This window comes from Leptonychotes weddellii, chromosome 1, assembly GCF_054177405.1.
Source record: "Leptonychotes weddellii isolate Sample4059 chromosome 1, ASM5417740v2, whole genome shotgun sequence".
Classification (NCBI taxonomy): domain Eukaryota; kingdom Metazoa; phylum Chordata; class Mammalia; order Carnivora; family Phocidae; genus Leptonychotes; species Leptonychotes weddellii.
Window position 1 is genome coordinate 7,610,779 of NC_138369.1, and position 11,668 is coordinate 7,622,446.

Consider the following 11,668-nt stretch of genomic DNA (forward strand, 5'->3'; position numbering starts at 1 on the left):
TCTAGCAGGTGCTTACTAAGTGTTTTTTGTGAATGAATGATGCATTTGCAACTCTCCTTTGAGATCGGTCCTCTGAACTCCACTTTTTACGGATCGGGAAACTGAGGCCAGAGAGGATCGCCCTGCAGGAGAGCACGTAGGGGACAGCTCTAGTCGTGCCCGCCATCCCAAGATCCCCTCCCCTCTCCGCTGGACAGGACAGGCGCCCCGCTGAAGCCTCCGCAGAGCTGGGAAAGGGCTGGGCCACAGAAGCAGCACCCAGACCGGTTTACCCGGCTCCAGGAACCTGGGCGAGGTCCGCGCGTCGGAGAGGGGGAGACGCAGGCCTTGGCCAGGCGCAGGGAAGACCGGACTCCATCTCCGCGAGGAAATTTGCGTACCAGGCAGGGCTGTCGGGGTCCGTAACTGGCCACAACGCGGGGCGGAGCGATCTGGGTGTCCATCACAGACGGGGGCGGGACATACGAGCTTACCCGCGTCTCGCGCTCTTCTCCGGTCCCGCCCCTGCGCGCTACACCAAGTGACTTCCAAGAACTCCCAGTGTAGTGTGTGGCCCGGGCCACGCCCCTGACCCCCAAACCGGTCCGTTCCGGAACCCGCCCGGGCCCTCCGCGCGTGGCCCCCCACCCCCAAGCACGCCCCGCGGATGCAGGGGCGGGACTTAGGGGCCGCGCTGGGGGCGTCTGGGGCTGGGGGCCCGCCCGGAATCAGGTAAATGGCGGAAAAAGCGGAAGGGAAATGGGGATTGCCAGAGTTTGAGGCTCACGCTCCCCACCGTCGTCGTGGAGGCTGCTGAAACCCCCATGTGTCCAGAGGAGCCCAGAGCCCCACACCAGCGTCCAGGGGGACCAGAGCCCCCACACCAGTGTCTGGTGGAGCTCAGATCCACATATCCACGTTCGGGGGAGCCCACACCTTCCCCACCTGGGTCCAGAGTTGCTCTCACTAGGGTACTTCTGTTTCCTGAGGCTCAGCTTAGGGCTTTATTCCCCCCCCCGCCTCTGTGTTAAAGGGAGTTCACGTCTCCCCAGGTTTGTGTCCAGGATAGCTGAGCCCAAGGCCTAAGGCCCTCCACCTACTTGTCCAGCTTGAGATCTCCCCACGCCCACCTCCTTGCCTGACCCTTTATAATGCAGCCCCCCTCAGCAGAAATCCGCACCCCCTCCAGCCGTTTTTATTTCTCGTGGCCTTCCAACCTCCCGGCCCCATCGGTCGCGGATCAACCCCCACTCCCCCAGCACATTGTTGACTCTCAGCTAAGAAATAATCTCAACATTCACTGTCCCCTCGACCCCCACCCCCTCAGCTCCTTCCCGCACCTAGACGGCTCCCCTGGCCCCCTGGGGACCTGCCATTCCCCGCCTGCCACCGACTGGCACCAATTAATTTCCTCCTCAGCCTGTCCACCCACATCTGGTGGCCAGCTGCTCGCCCTCACCCTGCCCGCCCCCAGGGTCTCCCAGGGAATTGCTAACAGCTCTCCTCCCTGCGCCCCTCAAATCCGGGACGCCCCACAAAAGCACACGTTTCCCCCCCTCCCCCACCGGAGTCTGCTAATCGGAAAAAGCTGACAGGACCTGGAGGAGAGAAGATCTGAAATCAGATGGAGGAGGGGTGGGGTGTGAAACTTTCTAAACCAGGGATAGGGGAGGGGTGGTGGCGTGGAGGGGGAAACGGGTGGAGGGAGGCAGGAGCTTAAGTTGTACCTAAAGGCTCGAGATCAAAGCTTTCTGGCTCCCAGATGGGGACTGCAGGGAAGGCCGCCCCCACCCTGGGGCAGGCAAGGCGGAGCATCCCCCTCCCTCGGAAACCCCCTGAGACGCGGCGGTGACAGCTGTGCCCCAGCCCGTGCCCGGCGGGCTTCCTTTTCCTGTGCTCACTCTCCTGACAGGCTGGCCAGCAGCCTGGAGACACTGGTCCGGCCCTTTTGAAGGGGCTCCCCAGAGGGTCTTCCTGGACGAGGGGGAGGGGACTGGCGGAGAACAATGGGCTTCTGTAGCTGCAGGACGCCAGGCGCTTCCTGTTAACCCTTCCCTCGGGTTGCAGCTTGGGGGAGCATCTCCGAGGCCTGGACTGTGGAGGAGGACCGGGAGGGGATTGGCAAAGCAAGCTTGCCTGCTTGTCATGCAAGTTCTTTTTCTCCTGTTTTGGGTCTTGTTTTCGAAAGTGATCAGAAACGGTGAGCTGAATGCAGACCTTGCCTTCCTCCATGGAGTCATAGAGCCTGGTTCTTTGCTTTCTGTTGAGCTGAGGGTTGGACAGCCAGGGGACAGGGCATAGCTAGCCTGGGAGAATCCTCCACGCTGAGCATCCAGACATCCCAGGATCTCTGGTGGTGGGCCTGACTGGGCTGAGGGACCCAGGTGAAATCAAGATTCATCCATGTTTGCTGCCCTGCCAGATTAGCTAGGGGTCACACCCCCTGAGCCAGTTCCCTGGGTGGTCTGGGCCTCAGTTTCCCTGTCTGGGAAGTTCTCCCAAGGCCTGAGAGGAGCACAGGGTGGTCCTGACGGGCCAGAGCGACCTGAGCTGGGAGTCCTGGAAAACTTTTGCTCTTCCTTGGAGCCCCGGGAAGCCGTGTTGGGGAATTAGCTGCTGTGTTAATTTGAAGATTCATTCAAAGTCCCTTCTGTTTACAGAGCTAGCCTGAGAAGCTCACCCTCAAGAGATTCTGTGAGCCTCCATGAGCCCCTGAGTGCCCCTGGAGACTCAGCACCCGGCCCTGGAGGCTTTCGGGTAGTTACAGACCAGATAACACGATCTGTTTTAAGAAGAGACTACACACGGCCTCCCACCAGCCAGGTACTGTGCTTGGCTCCTCTCCCGTATTCACTTATCCCTCCCTGCAAGCCTAGGTCAGAATTAAAGTAGGCATTTTCCTGGTCCCATTTTACAGATAAGGGAATTGAGACGCAGAGCAGATGTGTGTCTAGTAAAACAGAGTGCATTGTTTTTCTTTCTGTCCTGGATTGGAGGGCCGGGGGGCAGGGGTTAGGTAGGGGCCCTTGTCCACACCGGTGGACTTTTGTTTGTATATACCCAACAGCTTATCTTCCCTTCACAGATGAGGAAAGAACTCAGTGGGGTGGTCTGCCTGCCACCACTGGGCGGCCTTTTCTCTCTCTCCCTCCATCCTCAGCAGACTGCCCACGAGGTTTGCCCACCAAATGCCCTCTTCAGCTTTTTCAGACCCACTTGCTGGGTGACTTGGTACCATCTTTTCTCCCCCTTCTTTTTTTTTTTAAGATTTTTATTTATTTATTTATTTGACAGAGAGAGAGACAGCAAGAGAGGGAACACAAGCAGGGGGAGTGGGAGAGGGAGAAGCAGGCTCCCCGCGGAGCAGGGAGCCCAATGCGGGGCTCGATCCCAGGACCCTGGGATCATGACCTGAGCTGAAGGCAGACGCTTAACAACTGAGCCACCCAGGGCCCCTTTTCTCCCCTTCTGATGGCGAAAAGCTCCCCAAGGGCCAATATGTGCACACTCAACCCAAGGGCTCAATGAGGACAAAGTTGGGTTTTGTTTTTTTTTTTTGTAATCATTATTTACTGAGCAAAACCAAACTTGTAGACTGGAAAGGTTGTTGCCAGGCCCCCTTGATGGTGTCTAGAACAGGAAGTGGCTCGTTGCTTTTGCCTTTCAGCCCAGGTGGGGAGGGCCTGCTGGAGGTCCAGCAGCTGGGGTTTGGGCTGCTCTGGGGTTTGGGCCCCAGGCCAGCCTACAGCCCACCGGCCTCCACCTGAGGCCCCCTTCCCCTCCCTCCCCTCCCTTCTGTGGCCCGCCCTTCCGGAAAGAGCCTTCTTGGCTTCTGGCCACCGGGAAGGCGAAGCAAGCCTGCAGTTACTCGCCGCTGGGTCCCTGCCGGCTGCAGCGCTCAGACTCGGGGTGGGGGTGAGGGTGTCTTGAGACCCTTTCCGTCTCAGGCTCTGTGTCGGAGTGGCGGCTGGCCATGTGTTCCCCATCTACCCTCGAAATCCCCACAGACGCTGCCTTATAAACAGATCCTGGAATTTTCAAAGTGCGGTCCTGTGGTTTGGGACAAGGCTTTCTCTTCTGAGAGGGGTGGGTGTGAAGCCAGTTCTGAAGAAAACCGAGAAACAGGCTGTGAGAACGGGCACGCGCTGGGACCAGCAAAGCTCTCCTTCCTGCCGGGGTCTTCCCTCTGGCTGCTTTGCTTTGCTTTGCTTTGCATCGCATCTCTGGCCACCCTTTGCAAGGGAGGGCCCTGGGGGACTCTGTGTGCGTCAGTGGCCGCTTCTGTGTCTTCCTGTGCAGCCTGGGCATCATCATATTTCTCCGTGCCTCCTTCGTTTCTCCTCAAGCCTGTCCCTCTTTCTCATGGCTCTCTGTACACCCGTGGGAGGGGCGCGGGCATACATGGACGGGTCTAGCCTCCCAGCAGGTCCACTGTAAGGCGGGGAAGGCCAGAGCCAGGATCCATCCCCAGTGCCTGGTCTCCATCTTGGACCTGGGTTTCTGGTCAGACGGGGAGGGCGGGCTCAGTCTCCTCAACAGCATGAGCTCAGTCTAGGCCCTGTGGGTTACACATACACAAACACACACGGCTCCTGGGCATTCTCTGCCCCTGATTGTCCCGGATTACCCTTGTGTGCCTGTTCCCTGCTCCCAGTGACCTCCCCTCCTTTTAGCTGGCCTGTACATTCTAGAAATCTGGCGGGGGAGGGGGGAGTGTTCTTCAGAACGCGCCTGCCAGCCACACTCCAGGTTGGCCGGGTCTCACGCATGCACAGAGCCATATGCTTCCCACTTGGTGTTCGTGGCCGGCTTGAATCCTCCCTGAAACCTTCTCCTCCAACTCTCTTGCACCTGAGCCCATCCTGTCCCGTTGCCATGGCATCCTTGGAACCCAGAAGCCAGATGGTCTTGTGTCCCCTAATGCCCCTTCCAGGCTCAGGCACTTCCGAGCTCAGCAAGAGTTTCCTCAGCACCCCTGTGTCCCCAACGCGCATTGAGGCTGTGTGCCCAGTAGCTCATCTTTTCTCTAGTGACTCCTGAGACTGGTAGCAACAGCACTTGTCCAATTTCAGCTCATAAGTGTCATTTTTTTTTTCTTTTTTTTTTTTTTAAGTAAGCTCTACACGCAACATAGGGCTTGAACTCACCTGACGCCAGCCAGGTGCCCTGTGACAAGTGTCCGATTTGAATTTGCATCTATGGGGCTTGGAGCCAGAGGTCTTAAGAATGACAACAGGGGTGCAGGGGCGCCTGTGTGGCTCACTGGGTTAATCCTGTGCCTTTGGCTCAGGTCATGATCTCAGGGTCCCGGGATCGAGCCCCACGTGGGACTCCCTGCTCAGCGGGGAGTCTGCTCCTTGGTCTCCCTCTGCCCCTCCCCCCGCTCATGCTCTCTCTTTCTCAAATAAAGAAATCTTTTTTTTTTTTTAAAGATTTTATTTATTTATTTGCGAGAGAGAACGAGAGACAGAGAGCATGAGAGGGAGGAGGGTCAGAGGGAGAAGCAGACCCCCCGCTGAGCAAGGGAGCCCGATGCGGGACTCGATCCCGGGACTCCAGGATCATGACCTGAGCCGAAGGCAGTCGCTTAACCGACTGAGCCACCCAGGCGCCCTCAAATAAAGAAATCTTAAAAAAAAAAAAAATGAATGACAACAGGGGCGCCTGGCTGGCTCAGTCAGTACAGCCTACGACTCTTTTTTTTTTAAATCATTTTTTTTTTTTAAGATTTTATTTATTTATTTGAGAGAGAGAGAATGAGAGACAGAGAGCATGAGAGGGAGGAGGGTCAGAGGGAGAAGCAGACTCCCTGCCGAGCAGGGAGCCCGATGAGGGACTCGATCCCGGGACTCCAGGATCATGACCTGAGCCGAAGGCAGTCGCTTAACCAACTGAGCCACCCAGGCGCCCCCAGCCTACGACTCTTGAAGTCAGGGTCGTGAGTTCAAGCACCATGTTGGGCATAGCGATTACTTAAAAAAAAAAAAAAACATGACAACAATCATAGAAACTAGTGCTGACTACTTAAAGTACTTCACTCACAGAGTCCTCACTGCTTGATTTATTACGGCTTTCTCCTCATTTCACGTTGAGGAAACGGAGGCACCCTTCGGGTAGATGGCTTCCTCCTATGTCTAGTCTTCATAGCTAAAAAGTGCCGTAGCCTGGATTTGAACCCAGGCGTATGCTGGTGTTTCTTGACTTTTTGTGGCTGGATCGTTCTCTGTGGTGGGGCTGCTGTGTGCATCAGAGGATGTCGGGCGTCAGCCCTGGCCTCCACCCACTAGGTACCAGCAGGGCCTCTTCCTGTGGTCTTGGCAATCAAAACTGTCCCCAGATGTGGCTGACTGTTGGGGGGGGCGGGGGGACGGGTAGGCTCAGCCCCCGCCATCTACTACCCTGCCTCTCCGCACATGTGGCCCTCTGCAAAGCATCACTGTGTGTGTGTGTGTGTGTGTGTGTTTCCCCAAGTAGAGCTGTAGCATATAGCTGGGGCCTTGGCTTGAGTCCTGGAGATGGAGGCGATTGGCAGGTCCTGGCATGTTGGGGGAGGGGGGTCAGCAGGGCCACCTTTCTAGGCCACATCCCCTCTACCTGGAGGAAGGGGTGCTGTCTCCCCAGCCCTCAGTGGCCGGACTTGCCCAGGTGGTGGCTTGAGCAGTGCCCCAGGTGGGTGGAGACAGGCAGCCCTTCCTTCCTGTTCCCAGGGGTGGGCGGTGGCCGCAGCAGCTGCCCGGAGCCAGAGGGCGTGGGGAGCCCCGACCTGGCCCCTGCACTTACTGAGTGGCTGCTGGGGTGTGTGCTCTGAGACCCAAGGCGCTTGTGAGCACGCAGGAGAAACTAGAGGCTAAAGTAGGTCTCCCCACCCGCCCGCCTGCCGCCCGCCGTCCCACCCAGCCCGGGCTCCCTGCCAGCGAATGCCGGAATGGTGACTCACAGAACTGCCGAGCCCAGGAGAGAAGCACTGCGTGGGGTGGGGGGGGGTCCCCCTCATTCTCAGCCTCCCCAGCGTCCCCATCCCAACCAGGGCCCTTGAGGCCACATCTGACTAGTCACACTGGCTCTCTCCCTCCTCCTCTTCCTCTCCTTCCTTCCCCCCAGCTGGATTGCTGTTCTTGGCCCTGTGCTGGGGCAGAGAGGTGGAAATGAGTGTGGGGCGTGGAATGTCTCTGAGGTTGGAATATATTTAGGCCTGGACGAGAGAGTGTGTGTGTGTGGTACAGAGCAGACCTCAGCGCTGGCTTGGGCTGGGGGTGGGGGGGCCAAGGAGTGAGGCCCTGGCCCTGAGCCAGTGCAGGAGACTTCTGTCTTCTCTCTCTCTCTCTCTGTCTCTCTCAAAGACAGAGCTTCCTGGCTTCCCAGGGGGCAAAAGAGAAAGAGCAAGAGGAACCAGATGAGGCTCTAGGGGTGGAGACATGCCCTGCACCGTGCTGGACAAAACCATTTACAGCTGAAAACCCAAGGCCCGGAGAGGTGAATTGGCTTTTGCTCGGGAAAGAGGGGAAGGGACCAGGATCTGCTTGCTGGCCAGTTGGCTGCAAATCCGGCTTGCTCTTGCTCTCTTGATGCCTGCATCCGTTTGTTCATGGAGCAACTCCACGCACGGCCGGGCCTTGGGTACCAGTCCGGAGCCACAACGGGCAGGAGACCAGGCAGACTGGACGGGTGTCTCCAAACCACAGCCCGTGGGCCGCCTCCTCTCGTCCTCTGCGCGACCCTCGGGTTCAGAATGGCTTTTGCATTGTTAAACAGATGAAAACGAAAGGAAAAGAATCTTCCGCACAGGGTAGAAATCAGATGAAATTACGGCTTTGGCAGGCATAACTTGTGTGGACACAGTCTTGCCCGTTCATGTCCGTAGCGTCTGCGGCTGTTTTTTTTTTTTTTTTTTAAATTGAGTTAAAATACACAGAACCAAAAATTTTACCATCTTAGCCATTTTTAAGTGTCCAGATCGGTGGTTTTGAGTCCATTCACATTGCTATGCAGCCATCCCCACCATCCACCTCCAAACTCTTGTAACTCTGACCCTCTGTCCCCACGAAACACTGACTCCCCATCCCCCCTCCGCCCGCCCCTAGCGCTCACCACCCTCCTTTTTGCCTCTGTGAATTTGGCTCCTCTGGGGACCTCATATGAAGTGGAATCAGAGAGTATTTGTCTTTCTGTGTCTGGCTTATTTCACTCAGCATCATCTCAGGGTTCACCCACACTGTAGCAGGTGTCAAAATCTCCTTCCCTTGTCAGGCTGAATACTATTCCTTATACGGATGGGCCATGTTTTGCTTACCCATCAGTTCGTGGATGGACACTTGCACTGCTTCCACGTTTTAGCTCTTGTGAATAATGTTGCTAGGAACGTGGGTGGGCAGATCTCTCTTTAAGACCCTGCTTTCCATTCTTTTGGGATATATACCCAGAAGCGGCATTGCTGGGTCACATGGTAATTCTATTTTTAATGTTCGCAGGAACCGGCATGCTGTTTTTCATGGTGGTTGCACCGTTTGGCATTCCCACCAACAGCGCGCAAGGGCTCCGATTTCCCCACATCCCCACCAACACCTGTTTGGGGTTTTGGGATCCCAGCCATCCTGATGGGCGGGAGGTGGTGTCTGGCTGCTTCTGGCCTCCAGCGGCCAAATGCACTTGTAGCAACAGAGACCCACAAAGCCAAACATATTTCCCATCTGGCCCTGGACTGGACAGGTGGGGGGTCCCCATCCTTGGAGGCCTTGTTTTCTAGTGGGGTGGGCACAGGCTGTGTGGAAGAGTCTCGGGGCGCTGGCAAGCCAGCTAAAGATAAACACTGTGAGGAAACACCGTAGGGTTATGGGAGAAGGAGAGAGTTCTCGGGGGTTGGAGAGAGAGTGGTGGCTCATTGAGGAAGGTGGTGGGAGGCAGCCTGTCACAGGGGGCACACTGGAATCCTTGGCTCCCCATCCCAGGCCAGGCAGCGAGGTCTATGTGTGTTGCAGCAAAGACCCCTCATGTGGTCTCTTCCGGCCGGTTTCTCCCGGGCAGCTGGGGGCCCTAGGAGTACCTGGGGGGTCTTCAGGGACTCCTGTGTTGGTTGCGCGGCTGCCTTCGCCTCTGGTCATGGTCCTGGAGTCCTGGGATCGAGTCCTGCATCGGGCTCCCTGCTCAGCGGGTAGTCTGCTTCTCCCTCTGACCCTCCCCCCCCATGCTCTCTCTCTCTCTCTCTCTCATTCTCTCAAGTAAATAAATAAAATCTTTAGGAAAAAAAAGAGGTGGAAACAACCCAAGGGTCCATCGATGAATAGATGGATAGGGATGCCTGACTGGCTCGATTGGTGGGGCGTGCGACTCTTGATCTCAGGGTTGGGAGTTCAAGCCCCACGTTGGGTGTAGAGATGACTTAAAATCTGGGGTGCCTGGGTGGCTCCGTCGGTTCAGCATCCGACTCTTGATCTCACCTGAGGTCATGATCTCAGGGTTGTGGGACTGAGCCCCGTGTCAGGCTCCACACTCAGCGTGGAGTCTGCTTGAGATTCTCTCTCTCTCCCTCTCCCTCTAACCCTCCCCCCGCTCGAGCTCTCTCTTTCTCTCTCTCTCAATAAATAAATAAATAAAATAAAATAATAAAATCTTTTTCTTTTTGATTTTATTTATTTATTTGACAGAGAGAGAGCACAAGCAGGGGGAGCGTGAGAGGGAAAAGCAGGCTCTCCACTGAGCAGAGAGCCCGATGCTGGGCTTGATCCCAGGACCCCAAGATCATGACCTGAGCTGAAGGCAGACGCTTACCCGACTGAGTTACCCAGGCGCCCCACCAAAAAATAAAATCTTAAAAAAACCTGAATGAATGGATCAACAATGCGGTCCATCCATACTATGGAATATTATTTGGCCATAAAAAGGAATGAAGCACGGACATGTGCTCTGACGTGGACGAACCTCGAACCATTGTGTTCAGTGAAAGAAGCCAGTCACACGAGGCCACGTATTGTAACTTCATTTACACGACATATTCAGAACAGGCCAATCTACAGAGACAGAAAGTGGATTCGTGGCTGCCAGGGGCTGGGGAAGGGGGCGTGGCGGGGGGAAGGACTGCTTAATGGGTACAAGTTCTCCTTTGGGGGTGATGGAAATATTCTGGAACTAGATAGTGGCTAGCGGTTGCACGGTAGCGTGAGTGTACTAAATGCTGCTGAATCATACCCTTTAACATGGTTAAGGGTTAGTTTTATGTTATGTGAATTTCATCTCAATTAAAAAAACAAAGGCACGTCAGCACGCTGTGTTTCATGCTTCCGCCCTGGCTTCAAATAAAAAGGACAGCGGTGTGTGGTGGGAGGCAGGCCGGATCGAAGGGAAGGAGCCCGCCCGGCGTTCACCCCTGCTCCTGCGGGCGCAGGACGCTTCCCTTCCTGCAGCCCTCTCTGCTCAAGTACAGCTGGCCTTCGGGCTGTGGGGAGGGTGCTTCCTGGGTGCCTGCCCCTGGGAGCCGCTCAGAAACCGAAGTCTCAGGATGGTGGGGAGAGCAGAGCCACAACATAGACCAGGTGGCTAACAGTGGTCACCCAGGTGGGAGGGGAGATGGGGTCAGGGGGCCACTTTGTTCATGAGCCCACGGAATAATGACAGGGTATCTGTAGAAAGAGGATTGCGGCACCTGGGTGGCTCAGTTGGTTGAGTGACTGCTTTCGGCTCAGGTCATGGTCCTGGAGTCCCGGGATCTGTTCCTGCGTCGGGCTCTCAGTGGGGAGTCTGCTTCTTCCCCTGACCCTCCCGCCTCTCGTGCTCTCTCTCATTCTCTCTCTCTAATAAATAAATAAAATCTTAAAAAAAAAAAAAAAAAAGCCTTGTTGGTGTCCATGGAATGGGTCATCCTAGTCACCTGGTTATTAAAATAATCCTCCTGTGCCGAGATCACCCTTTGGTGAGTGTCAGTCCCTTTTGGCTGATATGACAAAAATGCCATAGGCTGGGTGGCTTATGAACAACAGACATGTATTTCTCACCGTTCTGGAGGCTGGAAGCCTAAAGTCAAGGCGCTGGCAGATCTGGTTCATAGGCCAGATTTTTTTGCTGGGTCCTCATGTGGTAGAAGGGACGAGGGAGCTGTCTGGAGTCTCCTTATAAGTGCACTAGTCCCGTTCGTGGAGGCTCCAATGATCTCAGTACCTCCCCAAGTCCCCGCCTCCTAGTACCATTACTTTGGGGGTTAGGATTTCAACGTATGACTCTGGGCGTGGGGGACGTAATCATTTAGACCAGAGCGGTGCGCATTCACACAGGACACAAATCATTCAGAGAAGTCTATGCACACACCTCCCTCCCAGACTTCCCCGGCACCGATTTTCCAATTATTTTCCTTTCAAGTCACTGACCATCTAGCCAGACTTTGGCCACAGCCCACAAATCAGCATATGATTGCACATCCGGCCGTTTCTCCTTCCAGCTAAAATGAACAGCCAGGTGCCCTGCTGGGAGTTCTGCCTGTGGGGAGGGTTTCCCTTCATGACAACTATCCTTCCAGAATGTTCCAGGAAGGGATGTGGTGCTGCAGCTGCCTGCTTTCAGGTGGTGCCTGCAACCCCGGGCAGGACCATCTGTATCCCCTGCCTGAATTTTCTCCTCTTTAACTGATCATAGGGACCTCTCCATGAAGCTACAGGTGCAGGATGGGAGAGAAAAGGAGGCATGGGGCCGGGGGGGGGGGAGG

At 55.8% G+C, this 11,668-nt stretch overlaps 1 long non-coding RNA gene across 3 annotated transcripts in view; it reads left to right on the forward strand.

Annotated features, from left to right (window-relative positions):
• LOC145720468 (uncharacterized) overlaps nucleotides 1-11,668 on the forward strand; it is an 18,215-nt gene continuing 6,547 nt past the window's right edge. For 2 of the 3 annotated variants that reach the window (XR_014143399.1, XR_014143396.1), the window contains exons 1-2: nucleotides 1,371-2,179; nucleotides 2,640-2,802. This is a non-coding gene — a long non-coding RNA (uncharacterized LOC145720468). Of the gene's footprint in view, nucleotides 712-1,370; nucleotides 2,180-2,639; nucleotides 2,803-11,668 lie in introns of those variants that run through there. The other variant, XR_014143398.1, reaches the window with a different exon arrangement.